This window comes from Mus pahari, chromosome X, assembly GCF_900095145.1.
Source record: "Mus pahari chromosome X, PAHARI_EIJ_v1.1, whole genome shotgun sequence".
Lineage (NCBI taxonomy): Eukaryota > Metazoa > Chordata > Mammalia > Rodentia > Muridae > Mus > Mus pahari.
In genome coordinates this window covers 146,352,366-146,374,377 of record NC_034613.1, presented here as the reverse complement: position 1 = coordinate 146,374,377, position 22,012 = coordinate 146,352,366, and the positions used below count along the sequence as shown (strand labels likewise).

The 22,012-nt window shown below is 38.6% G+C and overlaps 1 protein-coding gene across 2 annotated transcripts in view; it reads left to right on the top strand.

Annotated features, from left to right (window-relative positions):
- The window catches only part of Frmpd4 (FERM and PDZ domain containing 4), a 972,353-nt gene that overhangs the window by 47,873 nt on the left and 902,468 nt on the right, over nucleotides 1–22,012 (top strand). For both annotated transcript variants that reach the window (XM_029534155.1, XM_029534153.1), the window contains exon 2: nucleotides 9,757–9,879. The gene's annotated coding sequence lies outside the window, so the exon portion shown is untranslated. The remainder of the gene's footprint in view (nucleotides 1–9,756; nucleotides 9,880–22,012) is intronic.

Sequence of the window (22,012 nt, the reverse complement as noted above, 5' to 3'; positions counted from 1 at the left end):
TGTGGATGATGGTAAAGTTCACACATTTATCTGGGTCAGTGCCATATGTTAGCCACTTGAAAAGGGCAACAATATGTATCAGGGCAGGGTCTTGTTATTAAGTCCAGATCTTGTGAGCTATACAAATACACATATACTTTGTTCAGTTCTTTAGTAAATATGTGATGACTGAACAGAATAAAACACCAAAGTGCACAAAAAAGTAAAACAATTTGACTTGGTGAGGCTGTGGAAAAATGTGCAACCATAGCAGTGAGCAGTCTGATGATTTCTCAAAATATCAACAATTAAAATTTCCTAAAATGGGGAACATGGCTTGTGCTATAAGATCAAGAAATCAACAAATGGGACCTCATAAAATTGTAAAGCTTCTGTAAGACAAAGGACACTGTCAATAAGACAGAAAGGCCACCAACAGATTGGAAAAAGATGTTTATTAATCCTAAATCCAATAGGGGACTAATATACAATATATATAAAGAACTCAAGAAGTTGGACTCCAGAAAATCAAATAACCCTATTTACAAATGGAATACAGAGCTAAACAAAGAATTCTCAACTGAGGAATACTGAATGGCTGAGAAGCACCTGAAAAAAATGTTCAACATCCTTAATCATCAGAGAAATGCAAATAAAAACAACCCTGAGATTCCACCTCACACCAGTCAGAATGGCTAAGATCAAAAATTCAGGTGACAGAAGATGCTGGCGAGGATGTGGAGAAAGAGGAACACTCCTCCATTGCTGGTGTGATTGTCAGCTGGTATAACCACTCTGGAAATCAGTTTGGTGGTTCCTCAGAAAATTGGACATAGTACTACCAGAAGATCCAGCAATACCACTCTTGGGCATATACCCAGATGTCCCAAATTGTGATAAGGACACATGCTCTACTATGTTCATAGCAGCCTTATTTATAATAGCCAGAAGCTGGAAAGAACACAGATGTCACTCAATAGAAGAATGGATAAAGAAAATGTGGTACACTTACACAATGGATTACTACTCAGACATTAAAAACAATGAATTTATGAAATTCTTAGGCAAATGGATGGATCTGGTGGATATCATCCTGAGTGAGGTAACCTAGTCCCAAAAGAACTCACATGATATGCACTCACTGATAAGTGGATATTAGTCCAGAAACTTAAAATACCCAAGATACAATTTGCAAAACACATGAAACTCAAGAAGAAGGAAGACCGAAGTGTGGATACTTTGATCCTTTTTAGAAGGGGGAACAAAATAACCATGGAAGGAGTTACAGAGACAAAGTTTGGAGCTAAGACAAAAGGATGGGCCATCCAGAGACTGCACCACCTGAGGATCCATCCCATAAACAACCACCCAAACGCAGACACTATTGCATATGCCAACAAGATTTTGCTGACACGACCCTGATATAGCTATCTCCTGTGAGGCTATGCCAGTACCTGGCAGATATAGAATTGGATGCTCACAGTCATCTATTGGATGAAATGCGGGGTCCCCAATAAAGGAGCTAGAGAAAATACCCAAGGAGCTGAAGGGGTCTGCAACCCTATAGGTAGAACAGCAATATGAACTAACCAGTACCCCCCAGAGCTCATATCTCTAGATTCATATATAGCAGAGAATGGACTAGTCAGCCATCAATGGGAGGAGAGTCCCTTGGTCTTGCGAAGATTATATGCCCCAATATAGGGGAATGCCAGGGCCAGGAAGCAGGAGTTTGTAGGTTGGTGAGCAGGGGGATGGTGAAGGGTATAGGGGAGTTTTGGTGAGGAAACTAGGAAAGGGGATAGCATTTGAAATGTAAATGAGAAAATATCTAATAAAAAAGTATTTCCTGAAGCAGTATCTGTGCATGTAGGTATATGCTTTAAAATAGCCTCAGTGCCACACATTTTAAACTTTTTTCCTTCAAATTCAGCTTAACACCACTCGGGATTATTTAAGAATGCTCCTCCTTTAAATTGATGGACTTGGGCTTTTGGGACTGTACCTTGGTGGGGTTCAGTGGACACCCACCAAGATGGATAGCTATGTTTTAAATGAGGAAGCCAATTGTTCAGAAGGAAAGCATTTTGAAATGTGGTCTCTTTATGTGTTACATGGGGTAGGGTGGGAGTGATATGCATTCAAATGCTAATTTTGTAGCCTTTCTGTAACGCTTCTGGATATTGTTCTCTTGTTAGTTCTGACCCTTGTATCTAAGGCAAGAAAAGAAATGGACTGGAATAAAATAAAGCAGTGTAGATTTCATTTAGACTTGACTGGATAACTTCTGTAGAAGAAAAATGAGCTCAAAATTACAGTTACTATAGTGATGAGCAATCAAAAATCAAATGAAAAGAATTACATGTGACAGTATCATAATGAAATATGAAACACTGAGGATCAATTTAATAAAATACCACATCTCTACATTGAACCCTATAAAATATTATGGAGGGAAACTAAAGACCTGCATACTCAAGCAGATATACTATACCCATGAATCAGAAGAGTCTTTATTGTTTAGATGTCAATTACCCTTGACTAGTTATAGACTCAGCACAACCCCAGCTATAATCCATCAGGCTATTTTACAGAAGTTAGTTGTAAGTTTTATATGGAACTATGAAGGATGTATAAGAGTCGAAACAATTTTAAGAGAACAAAATGGATTTCTGGACTACAGTTACTAAGATATTGTATTATTTACAGTAGCTTCCATGTGGCACTATTGGGGACTATTGAGGGAAAGCTGTTGCCTTTGACCTTTGTAGAGACCTAACATTCCAAACTATCCCAATTATAAGAATTCATCAGTTATAGCAGTCAATTAACCTGGCTAAAGGATTACTCTTCAGAAAAGCAGATTGACCTAATGCCATGCTAACAAGATGGGAGGAATTAATTATCTCCTTAATGGAATAGTGTACTTTTGACTTCCTAGAATCCTTGCTCTGTGTGCAGGTGCTATGGAGCTACCATGAGGTGGTTTTGTTAAGTTAGCCTGGCTTTCTGAGACTCAAAGGCATAACTTCCTCATTTTCTTCTTTTCATTCTAGTACTTTTGGTTGTAAGGAAGAGTCTAAGTGTGCTTTCTCTGGTAATCTGGCCCCCTTTTCAGTCTTTCTCTGAAGCTGCCTCCTGTTTGCTATGCAGCTGCTTGCCAAACTTAAAACTATCCTGTTCCTTAAGTTGGAATATGCCTTTAATCCCAGCACTCAGGAGCCAAGAGAGAGAGAGGCATGCAGTTCTCTGTGAGTTCAAGGCTAGTCTGATCTACATGATGAGTTCCAGGACAGCTAAGGCTACATAGAGAAGTCCTGTCACAAAACAAAACAAAACAAAACAAAACAAAACAAAACAAAACAAAAAACATGTGACTAGCCTGACCCCCATCACCTCCCCCCAACACACACACACACACACACACACACACACACACACACACACACACACTGCTTCCTTTTTATGTCCCTTCTGCTGGCAGCTTGTCTGCCCAGTGTTCTTTTTTTTTCTTTTAAATTTTAGCAAAATGACTTCAATCTTAAATTCTTTTATTAACAATGACAAGAATCCAAAGAAAAGACCCCAGTTTCCCTAGTAACAGGGTAACTGGTGGAAAGGTAGGCGTATTGGGTTAATAGAATAAAATAAAGTGCCAATATAAACTCACATATACATGATTAATTAATTTTTGATGCACAAAGATGGCCAGGGAAATTCAATGTGAGAAAGACAATCTCTTTGTAAATGAGGCTGATACAACTGGATAGCCATATTGTAGAAAATGGATTTTCATGAATGTATGTATGAACATGCACCAAATACCGAACATACACACACACAGAGAGAGAGAGAGAGAGAGAGAGAGAGAGAGAGAGAGAGAGAGAGAGAGAGAGAAAGAGAGAGAAGAGAGAAGATGGAAAGAGAGAAACTAAAACAAAACAAAACACAAAAAGAGACATTGGCTGAAATGTAGGTCTTATAACTACAAAATTTCTGAAATTTTGAGTACTGTTTTGGTTTATACAACAAATTCATGCCAGCTATGTCTGCATAGGAAGTTCCTATATGCTTCTCTATCCCAACACACACACACACACACACACACACACACACACACACCACAAAAGGGAGAAGAGAAGGAAGAAAAGAAACAAACATATCAGAAACTCTCATGGACTTGGCTTTGGTAGTAATTTTTTTCTTTCTGGTTTTGTTTTGGTTTTTGCTACTAAGAAATTATTGAAGAGGAAAAACAGGTAAAATCAGTTTTGATCAACAGTTCCATTGTGGTGCTTCAAAAGATACTTTTGCAAATGAAAAAGCAATTGGAAGATAATATTTGCAAAACATGTACTCAACAAAAGAATTGTATCTTGATTATATAAAGGACTTTTGTAATTCAGTTGACATGAGCACGGTGCAATGGAAAAAGTATGCTTTGTGAAGAAAAATCTATGGAGGGCAAATACACCCATGAAGAATAAAAGAAGTAGTAAGATAAACAGAGCAGAGGATTCAGTTGTGCAAGGGACAACAACAAATTACAAGGATGCTCCAAAGCAATGGTTTTCAACCTGTGGGCCATGACTCCTTTAGCAAACCTCTGTCTTAAAAAAATATTTATGTTATGATTCATAAGAGTAGCAAAATTACAGTTACAATGTAGCAATGAAAACAATTTAATGGTTGTGACTCATCCCAACATGAAGAACTTTATTTTTTTTCTTTTTTCATTGGATATTTTCTATATTTCCATTTCAAATATTATCCCCTTTCCATATCTTCCCTCCAGAAATCCCCTATCCCATCCCCCTCCCGCTGCCTCTATGAGGGTGCTCCCCCATGCACCCACTCCTGCCTTCCAGCCCTGGCATTACTTTACACTGGGACATTGAAGCCCCTCAGGCCCAAGGGACACTCCTCCCACTGATATCCAACAAGGCCATCCTCTGCCACATTGCCAGAGCTATGGGTCCTTCCATATGCACTTTTTAGTTGGTGGTCCAATTCCTGAGAGTTCCAGGGATTCTGGCCAGTTGAAACTATTGCTACCCCCATGGGGCTACAAACCCCCTCAGCTCCTTTAGTCCATTTTCCAAATCCTCCATCAGGGACCCACACACTCAGTCCAATGGTTGGTTATCTTTTTTGATAACTTTTGGCTGAAAGTCAATTTTATTCGATATTAGAATGGCTATTCCAGCTTGCTTCTTGCACCATTTGCTTGGAAAATTGTTTTTCAGTCCTTTACTCTGAGGTAGTGTCTATCTTTGACACTGAGGTGCATTTTCTGTTTGCAGCAAAATGCTGGGTCATGTTTACAAATCCAGTCTGTTAGGCTATGTCTTTTTATTGGGGAATTGAGTCTGTTAATAATAACAGATATTAAGGAATAGTGATTGTTGCTTCCTGTTATTTTTGTTGTTAGAGGTGGAATTATGTTTGCATGGTTATCTTCTTTTGGGTTTGTTGAAAGGAGATTACTTTCTTGCTTTTTCTAGAGTGTAGTTTCCCTCCTTGTGTTGGAGTTTTCCATATATTATCCTTAGTAGGGCTGGATTTGAGGAAAGATACTGTGTAAATTTGATTTTGTCCTTGAATATCTTGGTTTCTTCATCTATGGTAATTGAGAGTTTTGCTGGGTATAGTAACCTGATCTGGCATTTGTGGTCTCTTAGGGTCTGTATAACTCTTTTTGGTCAAAGTTCAGGTACAAATAACCATCAGTGGGACTGGGGATGCAGCTCAGTTAGTAAAGACATTGCCTAGTGCTTCTGAAGCTCTAGGTTAGATCCCTAGCACTGCATCAACTAAAAGCATCAGGTTACAAGCAAGCTACCTGTACTGGTTAATTTTATGTCAACTTGACACAAGCTGGAGTTATCACAGAAAGGAGCTTCACTTGGGGAAATGCCTCCACGAGACCCAGCTTAAAGGCATTTTCTCAATTAGTGATCAAGGGGGGAGGTCCCCTTGTGGGTGGTGCCATGTCTGGGCTGGTAGTCTTGGGTTCTATAAGAGAGCAGGCTGAGCAAGCCAGGGGAAGCAAGCCAGTAAAGAACATCCCTCCATGGCCTCTGCATCAGCTCCTGCTTCTTGACCTGCTTGAGTTCCAGTCCTGACTTCCTTGGTGATGAACAGCAGTATGGAAGCGTAAGCCGAATAAACCCTTTCCTCCCCAACTGCTTCTTGGTCATGATGTTGTTCAGGAATGGAAACCCTGACTAAGACACCATCTGAATTTTACATGGGTTCTTCATCACAAGTTAATGTCTTCAAGGGTTGAGATACCTTCCCTGCTTTATGAATTTGTTGTTTTGTTTCTTTTGGCATTGAAGACTCCATACTTGAACAAGAAAGATAACAATTTACTTATTTTGGATTTTGTAACTGAAAGTTTGCTATGGGCAAGTTCACTGTTCAGGACTTCATGAACAGAGTAGACAAAATGTGGTACCCTCCCTGGGCACATACTCCAAAGATTGTATACCCTACTATGGACATAGTTACATGTTCATGATTACTTATTGTTGTAATATTCACAATAATATCAAGGAGGGGCTGGAGAGATGGCTTAGTTGGTAAAGTGCTTGTCATATAGTCACTGGAATTTGAGATTGAATCCTTAGCACTATGGAAACAGCTGGGTATGTTGGTACATGCTTATAATTTTAGTACTGGGGTAGCACAAATAGGAGGATCCTGAGGATTTTCTGGCCATCAAATCTAGACAAATTGATGAGTCTCAAATTCAGTGAGACTCTGTTAGAAATGGAAAGTGGTAGAGAAACTCTGGTCTTCATGTGCATGTGTGTGCATAACATAAATATACATATGTGCATGCATGAGAGTACTCACACATACCCAAATCAAAAAATAAACAAAAGAACAGCCCCCAAAACTAAAGGAAAAACAAGAACCACTAGGGAAATGCAACAAGTTATTGTATCCACAAACAGACGGTTGTATAACACAGTGGTTCTCAAACTTCCTAATGTTGCAATCCTTTAATATAGAGTTCCTCATGTTTTGGTGAACTCCAAGCATAAAATTATTTTTGTTGCTACTTCACAAGTGTAATTTTTGCTACTGCTATGAATCATAATATAGATATCTGTGTTTTCTCATGGTCTTCAATAACACCCCATGAAACAGTCATTCAACACTCAAAGACATAGAAACCCACAGGTTAAGAACTACTGGTATAAAGAAATACAGTACAGATACCAGATGAATTTTTACTCAGCAGTTAAGACACATGAAATTATATAATTTTTGGGACATACTTAAAGAGAATTTTAATAATCAAAGTGAACCAGACTCAGAACAACAAAAATTACACATCTCTTATTTTTTGGGTCTTAAGTTTTCATGTTTATATGTATGTATAAGTTGGTGTGAAATTGGGAATAGGCTGTGAAGGGAGAGACAAAAGGACACATGTGACCTGAAAGTAGGAAGGAGGCTATTGATGGTAGAAATGGCAGTGGCATGGGAGGAGAAGAGACAGGGAGGAGAATCAACAAGAAGAGATATTTTGAACAATGCCATAATGAAACCTAATACTTTGTGTATGGATAAGAACAACAACAACTCGACCCCTCAAAAGAAAAAAAAACACACACACACACAAAACAAAACCTAACAACTAAAATTTGTTATTCCCATCAGGCTTGTCCTTTATCAGAGATGAGGAGTGAAGGTAGCTATGGATGGAGGCTTTTACTGAAGTCGCAAAAAAATCCTTCAGGGGCACTGAGAAAGGATGCTTTGTTCCTTTGGAGGAAGTGGAAGATGACATAGGAAGTGAACTCTCAATCAGGCAGAAGGAAAATGGAGGTCTACTGGGCAAAGGGAGGAAAACTTACACACATTTAGAGTAGAAAGAAACCCTTGACTGAGTTCCACAGTGACCTCCAAAGTGAGCAGAGAGCTGTGCTGACACGGCCGACCATCTGAGGAACTTGTCTTTAATTTGATCACCCCCAGTCTCAAGAAAACTTCCCGTCTGCTGTGGTTCTCCCTCAGGCATACCGTTCTTTTTAATGAGGTACTATCACTGTGTGTGTTCTCTGAAATGTGCTTTTGCTTGTGACACCATCCACTTCATTTTCCCAGTGGAGATAGACTGCTGATAGTGTATTTAATTGAAAAGATCCCCCCAAAACCCTTTTGTGCAGAAATATAAGGTTCTCTAGGAAACATCCCAACTGGAGTTGGTTAAGGGTTACATAACTAAGCCAAGGATTTACTTCCTCATTATCTGTGCCTTCATTTGCTTTGCTGTCAAAGATCAGCTAGAAAGAGTTCTCTGGAATAAGCCAGCTTTTCAGTGAAATGAATGCAACCAAGGTAAAGTAATGACTGGAGAACCAAGGAAAAATGAGCATATTCCAGATCTGTTTTAGTACACTGTGATAGCAAGAAAGTTGGCAAATGTCATTGGAGAATGGAATTTTCCCCCTCATGTTAAATGTGTCCCTATTTTGACAAGTCTAATTAGCCACCTGCACTTGGACAGATGAGTTGCGTGTTTCACCCCAAGCTTCGACTGTTTGCCTACCATCTGCTTTAGACATAAAGCTATCTCAGCTAGAAGGCTCTCAGAGGGACATTCTTCCTCCTTGGAATAAACTGCAGGACAGAAAGCAGTCTGGCCCAGTGGCTTCATTTGGAGTTAATTTTGCTTCTCAGGGGTCAGGAGAGTGGTTTGACAATGACTACAACAATTTTGGTGTCACAAGAGAAGAAATGCTATGTTCGTGCCATGAAAAGTGTCCAGGAATGCTGCTGAACAGCCAATGCATAGGACAGCGTCTCTACATAAGAACAAGTCTCCAGCTTACACTGTTAGTGTCACGAAGGGTAAGAGTTCTAGGTCTGGAGGAAAGGGACCATTGCCTGTCACCCATCAGAGCATTACCCAAATGGTTCCTCTTAAGGAAAGCTGGTACTTTCTGAATACTTTGTGGATCAGCACTTTCCTACAGAATTGAAATTACTGAGTGTAGGGTCTAGTATTAAAATTGGCAGCTTTCAAATTGCTCCAAGGTAGATGTGTTAAATCTCAAATTTGGATGATGCTCAAGAATGCCAGTGGAGATGTGCAGCATCCCTTGGAAATTGAGGAAGGATATGAGAAGTGTGTGCAGGTGGCTTCATTCCATCTTGGAGTGCCAAATACCCCATAGTGAATTCTCCCATGGGAAAGAGCAAGTATTCATTTTCATCTGAGACAAATGCTGAAATTGCAGATTGGCCTCTTCAGACCTCCAGAAGCTGCCATTTCACTCGGAGTGTTATATCACTTTGATTTCAACTACATGGAGCTGTCCTGATTCAGGGAGGTCAGTGGCAGATCAACCATCAGAGAGCATTTTTTCTTGAGCTTGTCCATTGCCAACCCTGATGGCTTCTTTCTGAAAGGAGTGGCCTCTGCATCTTTGATCATGATCAGAGGGGAAAAAAATCCTGTTAATAATTTACAAAAGGCAGAGAGCTGTTCCTTTTTTGTATCCTCAACCCTCCTGGAACATGTGATTGTTTATGCATATCTGGTTTCCAAGTAGCCAAGTGATGAAATATGATTGGCCAGCTAGTATTGATTGCTTCTCCTCTCTCTCTCTCTCTCTCTCTCTCTCTCTCTCTCTCTCTCTCTCTCTCTCTCTCTCTCTCTCTCTCTCTCTCTCTCTCTCTCTCAGCAGTTGTTTCTTATGAAACAGTCATTCTTCTTATGAAAGAATAAAGAAGAGGACTCTTTCTTTCCATCCTCAGGAAAAGTGGGCTGTTTTGGCTTTCTACCATGGAGGAGGATCTTGAAGGAGAAAATTGGTCGACCTTCTCCATTCCTTGGGGCTTTGGCAAGGCAGCGGAGGATAACAGAGAACATGTTTGCCGGTGAGTAATGGTGTTCAGGTGGGACTATCTGGGGTCTTGTTTCTGTTTTCTGAGATGTTTTTCTAGGATGAGTTTATATGAAAAAGACTTAAAAGCCATGTCTTTAAATTCTATGTGAATGATGCCTTGGATAGAAATAGGCTGGGGTCCTTCAGAATTTGGCTCAGGAAGAGAAAAAAATTGGCAGTGTGGCCGGAAATAGCAAGCAAAACAAAAAGACAAACCTCAAAACTGTTCTGACTGTTTTATTTCCATAAGAATAAATATCTAGAGGCACTTTTGGGAGAAGAGAAATTTAGCTGCTTGTTCTTATATATGGTATAATAATAGGCTATAATTCATGGTAAACTTTTGACAACACTTTTTACTGGGGAAATTGGCTTGCTCTCTTTATTTTGGTTTAAAAATGGTGTCTTCTCAAGGACAAATGTACCTGTCAGGATGAAAAGTTTTGATCTTTGAACAAGCAGTAAGGTGCTGGCTATGGAAACTCTCATTTGTATTTAATTGCTTCTTTCTGTTTGGTGGGCTTGTTAAGTAAGTTTTTCTCTTTTAAAGGACAAATAATATAAATCTGTGTAGAAAGTTCAGATGATTGCTGAGCAGCTTCTGATTTTAAAAATGTGTATTGTTTTCCTCCTTAGAGTTGTATAACTTTCAAGTGTGAGAGTTTCATCAGTAATGTGCCTTCTTGGTGATGCTGACTGCAAGGTTGCTAGTCACTCTGCTACTTAATGTTTTCTCATTAATCACCGGCACTGTGCGTTGTAAGGCATTTATGAATTTAAGTGAGAATCCGTCAGTGTGTTCTATGACTATTGAGTTGTTAAATGTTATACTAAGAACATTGTGTGCAGGTCCAAGGGCATCAGAACTTGCCCAGCCTAAGAGAAGCTCTGCGGGTTCATAAAAATAATTTCTCTTGACTTTTCATACTTGCCAGCTTGAGCCAAATGCCGTTCAGAGTTGCCATAATTTTCTATGACAATAATTACGTGGTAGTAATATTTGTTTAGAATGGTTTTAAGATGTGAGAAACTGAAGCCTCTTTTTGCTATGTGGTTCCTTGTATAGAAAATTTAGAAAAAGATGGTGTCTTTCTGTGAGAATAAAACATGTGAACTTGACATTTTGAAACTTGTTTGGGGGATCTCCTGAAATGATTGTTTGCTATTAACATAATTTTATTGGCTAACTTTTCTTTTTAGTGCACCCTATTTCTTCCTAATTTCACAGTTGAAGGGTGAAATAATTTGATATATGGGCTATTGGAAGTGATCACTTAAAACATGGGAGCTCAGCATGTATACTTATCTTGCTCACCTAATAATTAAAAAAAAATATATCAAGCTCTAGGCTTACCAAAGTGTAGTTTTAATAGTTTTGGAGGAACATAGGTAATGTGTGTCTACTGAAATATCTTATTTCTTTGTATCTTGTTAGAACTAGATTTGTCTCTTTAGACTCAATTTTTTTGTTATTCCTGGATGTGTTTTACCACTCCGGGGTCATTAGATGATGCAGGTTATATATTTTTGCCTTCAGGGTCCCATGTAGCCCAGGCTAACCTTGAACTTTATATAGTGGGGAAGGGTGACTTTGATCAGCTGATTTTCCTAGCTCTATCTCCTTCATGTTAAGATTATAGGTATGGAAAACAAATCACTGTGTTTGTTTCATCTTTTGTGTGTACAATGTTACTCCCCTGTTATGAGGCGACACAGAAAGTTATGCGACACTGGTAGCATAACTGTAGCTCAGGCTTCAGGGGAAGATGTTCTCAAGGACTGTCAGCTTGCTCATGTGAGTGTCACTTGTGCTTCTGGCTTCTTGAGACTAAGACCTGAATTATCCAGTTTTCCCATTAGGCACTTCAAGTTTCTTAGACCAAATGTCTTCACCCTCCTCCATCCACATTCCTCCTGGCTCATTTGAAGAAGCAGCCCCAACACTGAGGATAGGGGCATGGCTTGCTTTCCTGAAACTTTATACCTCTCCAGAATTAAAACGATTCACAGTGTTGGTATTGATTAAAGAAAGCAGCTAGCCCCTTTACCCAGTCAATAAGATGCATGGAATGGATAGGAGGTAGGTTCCCAGTATCACCCTGACTTTGGTGTGTACACTGCTGGCCTTCACATATTGGCTGTATGGCTTTGGGTATACTTGTTCAGCATCATTAAATTTCAGGCTTGCATTTGCAGTGAGTTTGGAGAGATGAGTGAGCTATAGGCACAGTTCCTGAAACAGAGCCTAGTTTACTCAATGTTGTGATGACTGATAATGATTCTTGGTAATTTCAGTAACAGTAAGAGTAGAGTCTTCAAGTTCATTCAATTTGTTGGCATGAAACTTAGAGGTTATATTGTTTTAATGCTATTCTAGTAGGGCAACTGATTTCATTTAGAACCAGAGCATAAGAGGAACTTAACCACTTCTGTGCTTTGTGGGTTCTTTGTGTTGTTTTTTCTTACATGCGAACCTTACTGAAAGAATAATAACTGATCCCATTACAGTGGATTTTGAAGTATGCGTAGGTACCAGGGATGTATACTGTGGTAGAATGTCCGCCTAACATGTGCAAAGACCTGATTTCAATTCTCAATAGAATAGAAAATAAAAAGAGAACAGAAATAAAAATGGGATGAGTTTATTTCAGCTTAGCTTTTTCAGCTTCTGGGGGTACTGGTTAGATTGGAACTTTCATAGAATGCTAGTATAATTTGCTGGGTAAGTAGTGCAGCCACTTTGGGGGCTAGCAGTTTCTCATAATGTTAAACATACATTTTCTGGATAGTCCAAATGATCTCTAGTTGGTTGTGCTAGTTCACTCATACCTTTACTCTCAGCACCAGGGATACAGAAGCAGGTGGATCTTTGTGGGCTACACAGTGAATTCTAGGCCAACCTGGTTAATATACTTAAGTTTCAGATCAGCCTGGGCTACACAGTGAGATTTTGTCTCAAAAACAAAACACAAACAGACAAACAAAAAACCCCAACACAGCATGTTTTCTCTTATGTAAATCTACTGAAGTAACCATAAAATATAACATTGGTAACTTTTCCTGCTACTGTGACAAAATATCTGATACCAGACTAATGCAAATTAAAGCAAGAAAGGCTCACAGTATCCCAGCATGGAGGAGCAGCAGCAGGAGCTTGAGGCAACTGCTCACATTGTATCCATAGTCAGGAAGCACAGAAAGGAATTCTGGCGCTCAGCTCTGGTCCCTTTTCTTTACATTATCTCACCCCACGAAATGGTGTCACACAGTAGGGTAACTCTTCCCACCCCAATGTCATCAATCTAGATCATTCCTCAGAGAAATACCCATATACTTATTCCTGGGTGATTCGAGATCCTGTCAAGGTGACAATATGAAGCATAACAAATCTCTGTCAAGAATGTTGTGACAACACTTACTAAATTTGACTGCATTTTTGTCTTTTTTCTAAGACCTGAAATGTTTTGGAAAAGCTGGCTTAAATGAGGTCACTTAAGCACTTTCTTCATTCATTCAGCATGTTTCAATTTGAGATGCACAACATGGTTGTCAAGTGTATGGAGGAAAGACTTCATTGTGGAGGCAACATATATCTTAGAAGTTAAAGGATGAGAAAGAGAAGAGGGACCTGTAGTAAAGAAAGCTTGACTTGTTGCTCTTGCAGAGGAGCACAGAACCCACATAATAGCTCACAAACATCTACAATTCTAGCTCCAGGGGATCTGACACCCTCTTTTGATATTCACAGTTAATAGTCATGCACTCTTTCCATCTCCTTTTTTCTCTCATGCAGTCTAAATGAATCTGAAAAACAAAACAAAAAAAAAAATTACAAGAGTACAAAGTGGAATTGTGGACAGACTTCCAGATGAAAGTACATCTAGGAACATCTTATTGTGTGATAATTGATCCCAAGCAAATAGAGGAGTGGAGATGAGGCACCAGAGACAGACATTTTATCAAAGAGAGAGGATGTTGGAAGGAAGAGATAATGGGGCGTGGTCTTACCTGGCATCTTAGTCAGTGCTCTATTGCTGTGAAGAGACACCATAACCATGAGTACTCATAAAATAAGGCATTTAATTGGGGCTGGCTTACAGTTTAGATGTTTAGTCCATTATTCTCTTGGTGGGAAACTTAGCAGCACACAAGCAGGCATGGTGCTAGAGAATTAGTTGATGGTTCTACATCTGAACTGAATTCATGAGAGAGAGAGGGGAGAGAGAGAGGGGGGAGAGAGAGAGAGGAGAGAGAGAGAGAGAGAGAGAGAGAGAGAGAGAGAGAGAGAGAAGAGAGAGAGGGGAGAGAGGGGGGAGAGAGGGGGGAGAGAACCACTGAAGCCTGCCTTGGGCTTTTAAAACCCTAGCACTCAGTGATACACTTTTTCCAACAGGCCAAAAAATCTGCTTTAACAAGGTCACACCTCCTAATCCTTTTCAAGCAGTGCCACTCCCTGATAAATAAGCATATATATATATATATATATATATATATATATATATATATATATATATATATGCTTATGGGGCCATTATTATTCAAATTGTCACTCCTGGCAAATGCTACAGAACTCTTTTGCAACTTGTGTGACACAAATGGAAGAATTTGCCTGTCTTTCTTCATTTATCCATTATTGTTCATTGAAAGATCACTGTTCTCTTGACCCAGGAACCCAATAGAGAGCCTTGCAGAGCTGATATTTTCAGGGCTAAGTGAGAAATTTAGCTTTGGGGAAATTTAGAGTGTGAACAGCCTCTGAAACATCCATGTTAGCAGCACCTGGTAGATGGCAGCTGTGAAAATCAGCAGTCTGTGCTGAAAATACAGATTAAGAGAGACTGGCTCAGGGTTAGAAATGTAAGCCTTGGAAGTTGATTAAATAAGTTAATGTCGAACCTGTCTCCAGGAAAGAATTTGTCAACTGAGCTGGTCCTTGTGTGAGAGGAGAGATGGGTCAAGTTTATGCCATAATGTCACGGGATAACATCTATCCACCTTCTGTTTTTCCCTTAAAGATTGATTCATTTATTTATTTACTCTGTGTGTGTGGGGGGGTTGTATCTGTGAGTCCATGTGTATATTTATGTATACCTACATGAGTTTATGAATACAATAAGAGTCAAAAGAGGGCATTGGATCCCCCAGAACTGAATTTATAGGTGTTTCTGATCCTGATATAGGTGCTGGAAATGAAAGACAGGTCTTAAGCAAACGAAGTAAGCATTCTTAATCTCTGAGACATTTCTTCAGACCCTCCTCCTTTCAAAAAAATGACATGATGACAATGAGCACCTTTCTTTTTTTAACAGAGACTGTCTCAAATGTCTCTGACATGCAGGCCATTTTCTAAGCTTTAGTGCAAGTGAGAAATTTATGTTAGACTTGGTCCCTATTCTAAAAACATGTAAAGAATCTACAAGAAAAGATAAGTTATAAATAGTTTATGAATGCTTTTGGTGCTTGAGAATAACTAAAAGGAACCTATCAGAAATTCTAGGTTTTTTTTTTTTTTGAAAACAACACCTTGCAGCATGCATGCATAGACAGTGCTGTAAAACAATGGGCGAGGACACTATCTAAAGGAGCAGGTTCTGAACCAGTTCCGGGTAATGTGACTCCAGAACAACTATCACCAACATGAAAAGCCTTGAGTTTGACTTTAACCAAAGGACATGAACCTATGATGTTTTGAAGAGATTTTTTTTCCATGAAAAAAATTTGAGCCTTGCGTGGTGGTGCACGCCTTTAATCCCAGCACTCGAGAGGCAGAGGCAGGAGGATTTCTGAGTTCGAGGCCAGCCTGGTCTACAAAGTGAGTTGCAGGACAACCAGGGCCACACAGAGAAACCCTGTCTCGAAAAAGCCAAAAACAAACAAACAAACAAAAATTTGAACTACTGGGTTGTTAGAGATACTGTGACTTAAGTATAATTTTTATTAATTAAATTTGTTCTTTGTCCATTCACATATATATATAATGCATCCTAATTACTCTTATTTCCCTACTGCCCCTATCAATCTTCTCTCACCCCCATCTCAGTTCCACATTCATATATTTTCGTTTTGTTTTGTTTTTTGTTTTGTTTTGTGACCAATTGAATTCAACCAGGGTTGTTTGTGTGATCATGGGTTTAGAAGTTTCTAATGGAGCCTGTTGGGCTCATCAGAGAGCACACAACTGAAAACTCTTCCTTTTCTAGTACCCAGTAGTTCAGCAGGAAGTGGAAGGGCCCCCTCCCCCGAGCTACTCCACCATCCATGACTGATGGGTATCTGGGTATTCTTGTGTGTGCCCACTGCAGGTAACTCTAGCAGCTGTGAGTTCATAATTACAATGGCCCTGTCTTGCCAGAACATGGCATTTTGTCAGCTTTCCTCCTAGGATCTGGCTCTCACATTCTTTCCAACCCCCTTTTCTGTGAGGGGATAATATATATATATATATATATATATATATATATATATATATATATATATATATATCTTGTTTAAGGCTGAGACTCAGCTGTCATTAAGTAACTATTGTTAGCACCATTTTGAGGCAACCTAAAACAGAAATAATTAAAATTCTGCCTTTTAGATTGGAGGTGTAACTCAGTGGTAGAGCACTTGCCTAACATGATCAAGGCCCTGTGTTTAATCTTCAGCACTATATGCAAGCAAGCAAGCATGGCTAGCAAATGGCCCAGTGGGTAAAAGCACTTGCCATTTAAGCCTAACATATTAAGTTCAATCCCTGGAATGCATGTTAAAATATCAGTAAAAATCTAGCTGTAGTGGCATACATCTGTCATCCCAGAATTTTTTTTTTGTTGTTTATTTGTTTGAGATAGGGTCTCACTATGTAGCCATAACTGGCCTGGAGTACATGATTAGCATACACAACAAGAGAATTCCTACCTCAACAGGGTGGAAGGAGAACTGACACATGAAGAACTGGCACCTTTGCTGCCACATGTGTTGACGCATACATATAGCATGTACATGCATACACGATAAAAAATTTTTAAGTACATTCCAATTTTTCTGATAATAAGAAAATTTAAATTTAGTGTGTTTTGTACAACCCAAGGCCTCATCTACTTCATAATGGGATGGGAACAAAATGAAATTGAGAAGTACTGGTACAGAATATAATCCAGGAACCAGCTGCTAGGCCTACTACTAACTGTAGTTGCATACATGCCATGACAGTAACATGCTAACCGTTACCTTCCACCCATAAAGAGTTATTCTAAGCTGAGTAATTGTTTATCCTTTACAATGTCACAGACATCTTGAATAAATAGTTTATACATCATTTTGATTAATTTCACCTTTAAAATTACTGCGGATCTACTTGTTTATAATCAGTAAACAATTACTTAAATATTACTTAAATATTTAAGGCTCAAATCCTCAGATAGTATCAAAAGTGCCATGTATATGTCTGTGTGCATATGTATACACTTATAAATATCTGTTATTGCTGAAGTTCCCAAAAGATTGTAGAGAGGAAGAGAGGGAGAGAATGCAACTGTGTTAAAGAATCTACAAGGCCAAGTGATTGAATTTCAACATTGTGGAGGGTTATAATGTTGCGGACCACAACCAAATTGTCATATCTAATTTTACTCCCTTTAAAAGCCATCTATTGCCTATATCTGTGTCTGACCTACCTACCATCTGCTATCAAAATCTTACAATGTTACCTTAATAGACCAATAGCCTTCATCCACCCAAAAGTTAAAACTGCCATCAGATATTATGCAAAATCTATAGCAGAGCTGTCTCTGTTTTGCTGTGAGCCACCTAGCCATTGCCATCACCACTGTATTTTATAAACAATTTGATTCATGATGTTCTGCATCCTGTAACTAATCAAACCTCACTTAACTACTTCCATGGTGGGAAAAAGTATTTTGGAAACCTGAATGTATGTTCTCAGCCATTTTTACTCATATTTGGCTCCAGAATATACTATTTATCACTTCCATGGATGTAAGATCTATATTTTTGCATTGATAATGTGTATGTCTTTTATAGTACTGTTTAATTATGAATTAGGCACAGTTAGAGAGAAACAACAATAGTCCTATTGCATGCAACAATGGAAGTTACAGCTGTCTCTGCCGCTTTGAAGGCTTCTTAGTTACACTCACTTGCATTACACTAGACTTTAGTGTGAAAGGGGAGGAGGAGCTTTTCTGTCCTCATTTTCAGATTCATACTGCATAAGAATACTGTTCTTCAGATAAATCTCTTATCAGTTCCTTACTAGAATATATTCATTCAGTAATATTCATATGGAAATTGCCTTTGATTGGTGGGTTTGAGAGATAGCTGAGATACCCTTTGAAGTTTAGTTATAATAGACATTAAAAAATCTTTATTGCCTTTTATTATAAAATTAATTCATACTTGTAAAAATTCAAAAAATGCTGTACTGACTAAAGGAGAAAGTAAAATCTGTATAATTGAGAAGTTAAGTATAGAATAAAGATCAAGGGTATCTTTTGTATAGATGGCTTGGCTGTGAGACACCAGTTTCACATTTTTGTGAGGCTCTTTTGACAAGGGACATAACTCAGAATTGTTAAGTAGCTGAAACTCGAAAGAGATCATGGATAAGGGAGTCTCAAATGATACTTAGACATGAATATTCTTAGCAGCATTATTATTATTATTATTCAAAAGCAGCCACAAGGTGAAAGCAATCTAAGTGTCCATCAACAGATAGATAGTGAAACATGACAACACATACACACACACACACACACACACACACACACACTCTCTTTATCAATCTTGTGGGCATTAAGTTAAGTGAAAGAGGCCAATCACAAGAAGCCAACTGCTCTATGATTCTACTTATATGAGGCATTTAATGTAGTCAGTTTAATAGAAGGACGATAGAGTTTGCCAGGGGCTATGGAAAGGGAGGTAGAAAATTACTTACTCTAATTTTCATTTCAATGTAGAATTTCAATTTTGATTAATGAAAGTATTATTGAAAATAGTTGCACAACAATATGAATATACCTAACAGTACTGAACTTTTAACTATGAAAATGGCTAAGACCTATTTTGTGATATATATATATATATATATATATATATATATATATATATATATATCTCCACAATATACTTGCTTACTTTTATAATGTCTTCATTTATCTTTATTTTATTCTGTGTATTTTGCTTGCATGTATGTATATGCACCATATGTGTGCCTGGTGTCCTGGGAGCCAGAAGAGGGCAGCAGATCTCCTGAATCTGGAATTGCAAGCAGTTGTAAGCTGTTGTGTGGCTCTTGGGAACCTAACTCTGGTTCTCTTCAACAGCAGTAAGTGCTCGTAGTCATTGAACTTTATCTCCAGCCTCTACCACAATATATATTTTAAATGTTTTCAGAAAAAAAAACATTGTACTAACTTGTCCTGCTTGCATATAAAGAATGGAGGTGTTGCTATTGTCATATTCTTTGCATTCTCTAAATCAGGGAGTTCGACAGTAGATTGAAGATATACATGAAATCCTTGATACAAGTGGTGGTTTGAATAAGAATGTAACCCCCATAGGCTTTTTCACCAGGGAATGGCACTATTTGAAAGGATTAGGAAGTATGACCTTCTTTGAGAAAGTATGACACTGTCGGTGGCCTTTGAGGTTTTAAAAGCTTATTCCAAGCCCAGAGTCTCTGTATTCCTGCTGCCTGCAGATCCAGATGTAGAACCCTCAACTACTTCTCAGCACCATGTCAACCTGCATGCTATCATGCTCCTCCATCTCAACCTTTGAAATTGTGAGATGGCTCCAATTTAATGTTTTCTTTTATGCAAGTTGCCATAGTCATGTTATTTCTTCACAGCCATTTAACGCTGACTAGGACAAAATGAAATGCAAATTCTTTAAAGGAAAAAAAATTCCTATTTTTTTTCATGAGTGTAGGTGTTTTGCCTACATGTATTTCTGAGAATGATGTGCATACCATGCCCACAGAGGCCAGAAGAGGGCATTGCAACCCTTGAAATTGGACTTAAAGATGGTTATGAGGTGCAAGGTGAGTGCTGGGTATAGAACCCTGGGTCCTCTGCAAAAGGAATCAGTGTTCTTCACCTTTGGGTCATCCCTTTAGCCCCCTTAATACAAATTCTTATCTGCTAAGCATTTTTTTTCTTTTTCTGGTGGAAAGAGCTCATCACTTCAGTACCACTTCAGTTTCTCAAAGAACCATGCAATCCCTCTTGCCTGACCCCATGAAAATAGGCTCAGAAGCATTGCCTAATAGATTGTTTCTATTCAATAGACCATATTAAGTTAAATGTGCATATAGACCTTATTAAATTAAATGCACATAAAAGCTATTATTTCCAAGGTTTGAGCTGAAGGCATAACCAAATAAAGAAAAATCTTATTAAGGCTCATTAATGATATCTATTATCCCATCTGTAGTTTCAGAAGCAGTTATTATTTCATGGGAAAATCCTTGCAAAAGCAAGGCAGCTTTGTGAGATACCCATGTTAGATTATACCTTAAATCTGCAGGGCTGTGCATACCCCAGAGGAATGCTATTTATTAGTTTCACAGCTTTTTCCACACAAACTAAGAAGCTGTACCAATGGTAATTGATAACTCAAACCCCNCCTGCCACTGGGACTCACCAGTTTTCCACGATAAGTACCACAGTTTTAAGATGACTTTTCAGGTAGTTATCTTTGTTACTGTTTTACTGCTGTGAAGAGACACGATGATTACAGCAACTCTTATAAAAGAAATAAGGGGGTTTCTTATACTTGAATTTAGACTCAGTCTACTATAATTTTTTGCAGGGAACATGGCCGTATGGTGTTGGAGAAGTAGCTGAGAGTTACATCCTGTTCCCCATGCAGGGAGAGTGAGTCTGGGCTTGTCATGGTCTTTAAAAACCTCCAAGCCCACCCACAGTGACATGCTTCCTCCAATAAAGCCACACCCACTCAAGCAAGGCCACACCTCCTAATACTTCTAATTTTTTTCAAATAATGCTACTCTCTGCTGCCTAAGCATTTAAATATATTATCCCTTGGAGGCCATTCTTATTCAAACTACCATAGTAGTGATTGAGGAAGTTTCTGGTGGTATAATAAATAAATTTAGATGCTGGAAAGATGGCTCAATTGTTAAGAGTACTTGTTACATTTGTAGAGTAAGATTTACTGCTCTAAAGGTGTTTGGAACTTTTGAGAACAGAATCCCAGAATGGTTCAGAATAAGGTCTCAGGGTACAGACAACTGTTTTAGAGCATCAGACAATTTATACCCTGAGAGTGAAGAAAGGTCATCCGAGTAAAGACTTAACAAGTTCAAGCTGTGACAAAAATATGTTTTTTTTTTTCAGAGACATATAAACAAATGATGATGTCCAGTTGTAATGAGTTATCTAAAATACAATGACTCAAATTCACTACACGCAGCGTGGGCACAGAAGAACATTCTAAGAACAATTTTTGTTGTTTTGAAGGAACTGAGATCACAAAAGTCTTGTCTTATTTGCTTGGAGTTTTCTCACTGCACTCAGAATTTCCTTTGCATGACTCCATTCTTGGTCTGTATTCCCAGGAGTACAGTATTAGTATTTAGTTCCCAGTACTACTACTCATTTTGTTGCTACTCATCTGTGGGTAAATGCACACACACACACACACACACACACACATAAAAGTAAAATCTAAAAAAAAAAAAAAAAAAAAACAACCCAGTATATTTTTGTGGGAAATAACTAAGATATATAATGGCATTTTGGAGAAGACATTGAGATCCATATAGACAGGTGTTTTTCTCATTTTTTTAAAAATTTTTTTCTTTTTTTTTATTTGATAGTTTCTTTATTTACATTTCAAATGCTATCCCAAAAGTTCCCCATACCCTCCCCCTGCCCCTGCTCCCCTACCCACCCACTCCCACTTCTTGGCCTTGGCATTCCCCTCTGCTGGGTCATATAAAGTTTGCAAGACCAGGGGCCTATCTTCCCAATGATGGCCGGTTAGGCCATCTTCTGCTACATATGTAGCTAGAGACACAAACTCAGGGGGTACTGGTTAGTTCATATTGTTGTTCCACCTACAGGGTTGCAGCCCCCTTCAGTTCCTTGGGTGCTTTC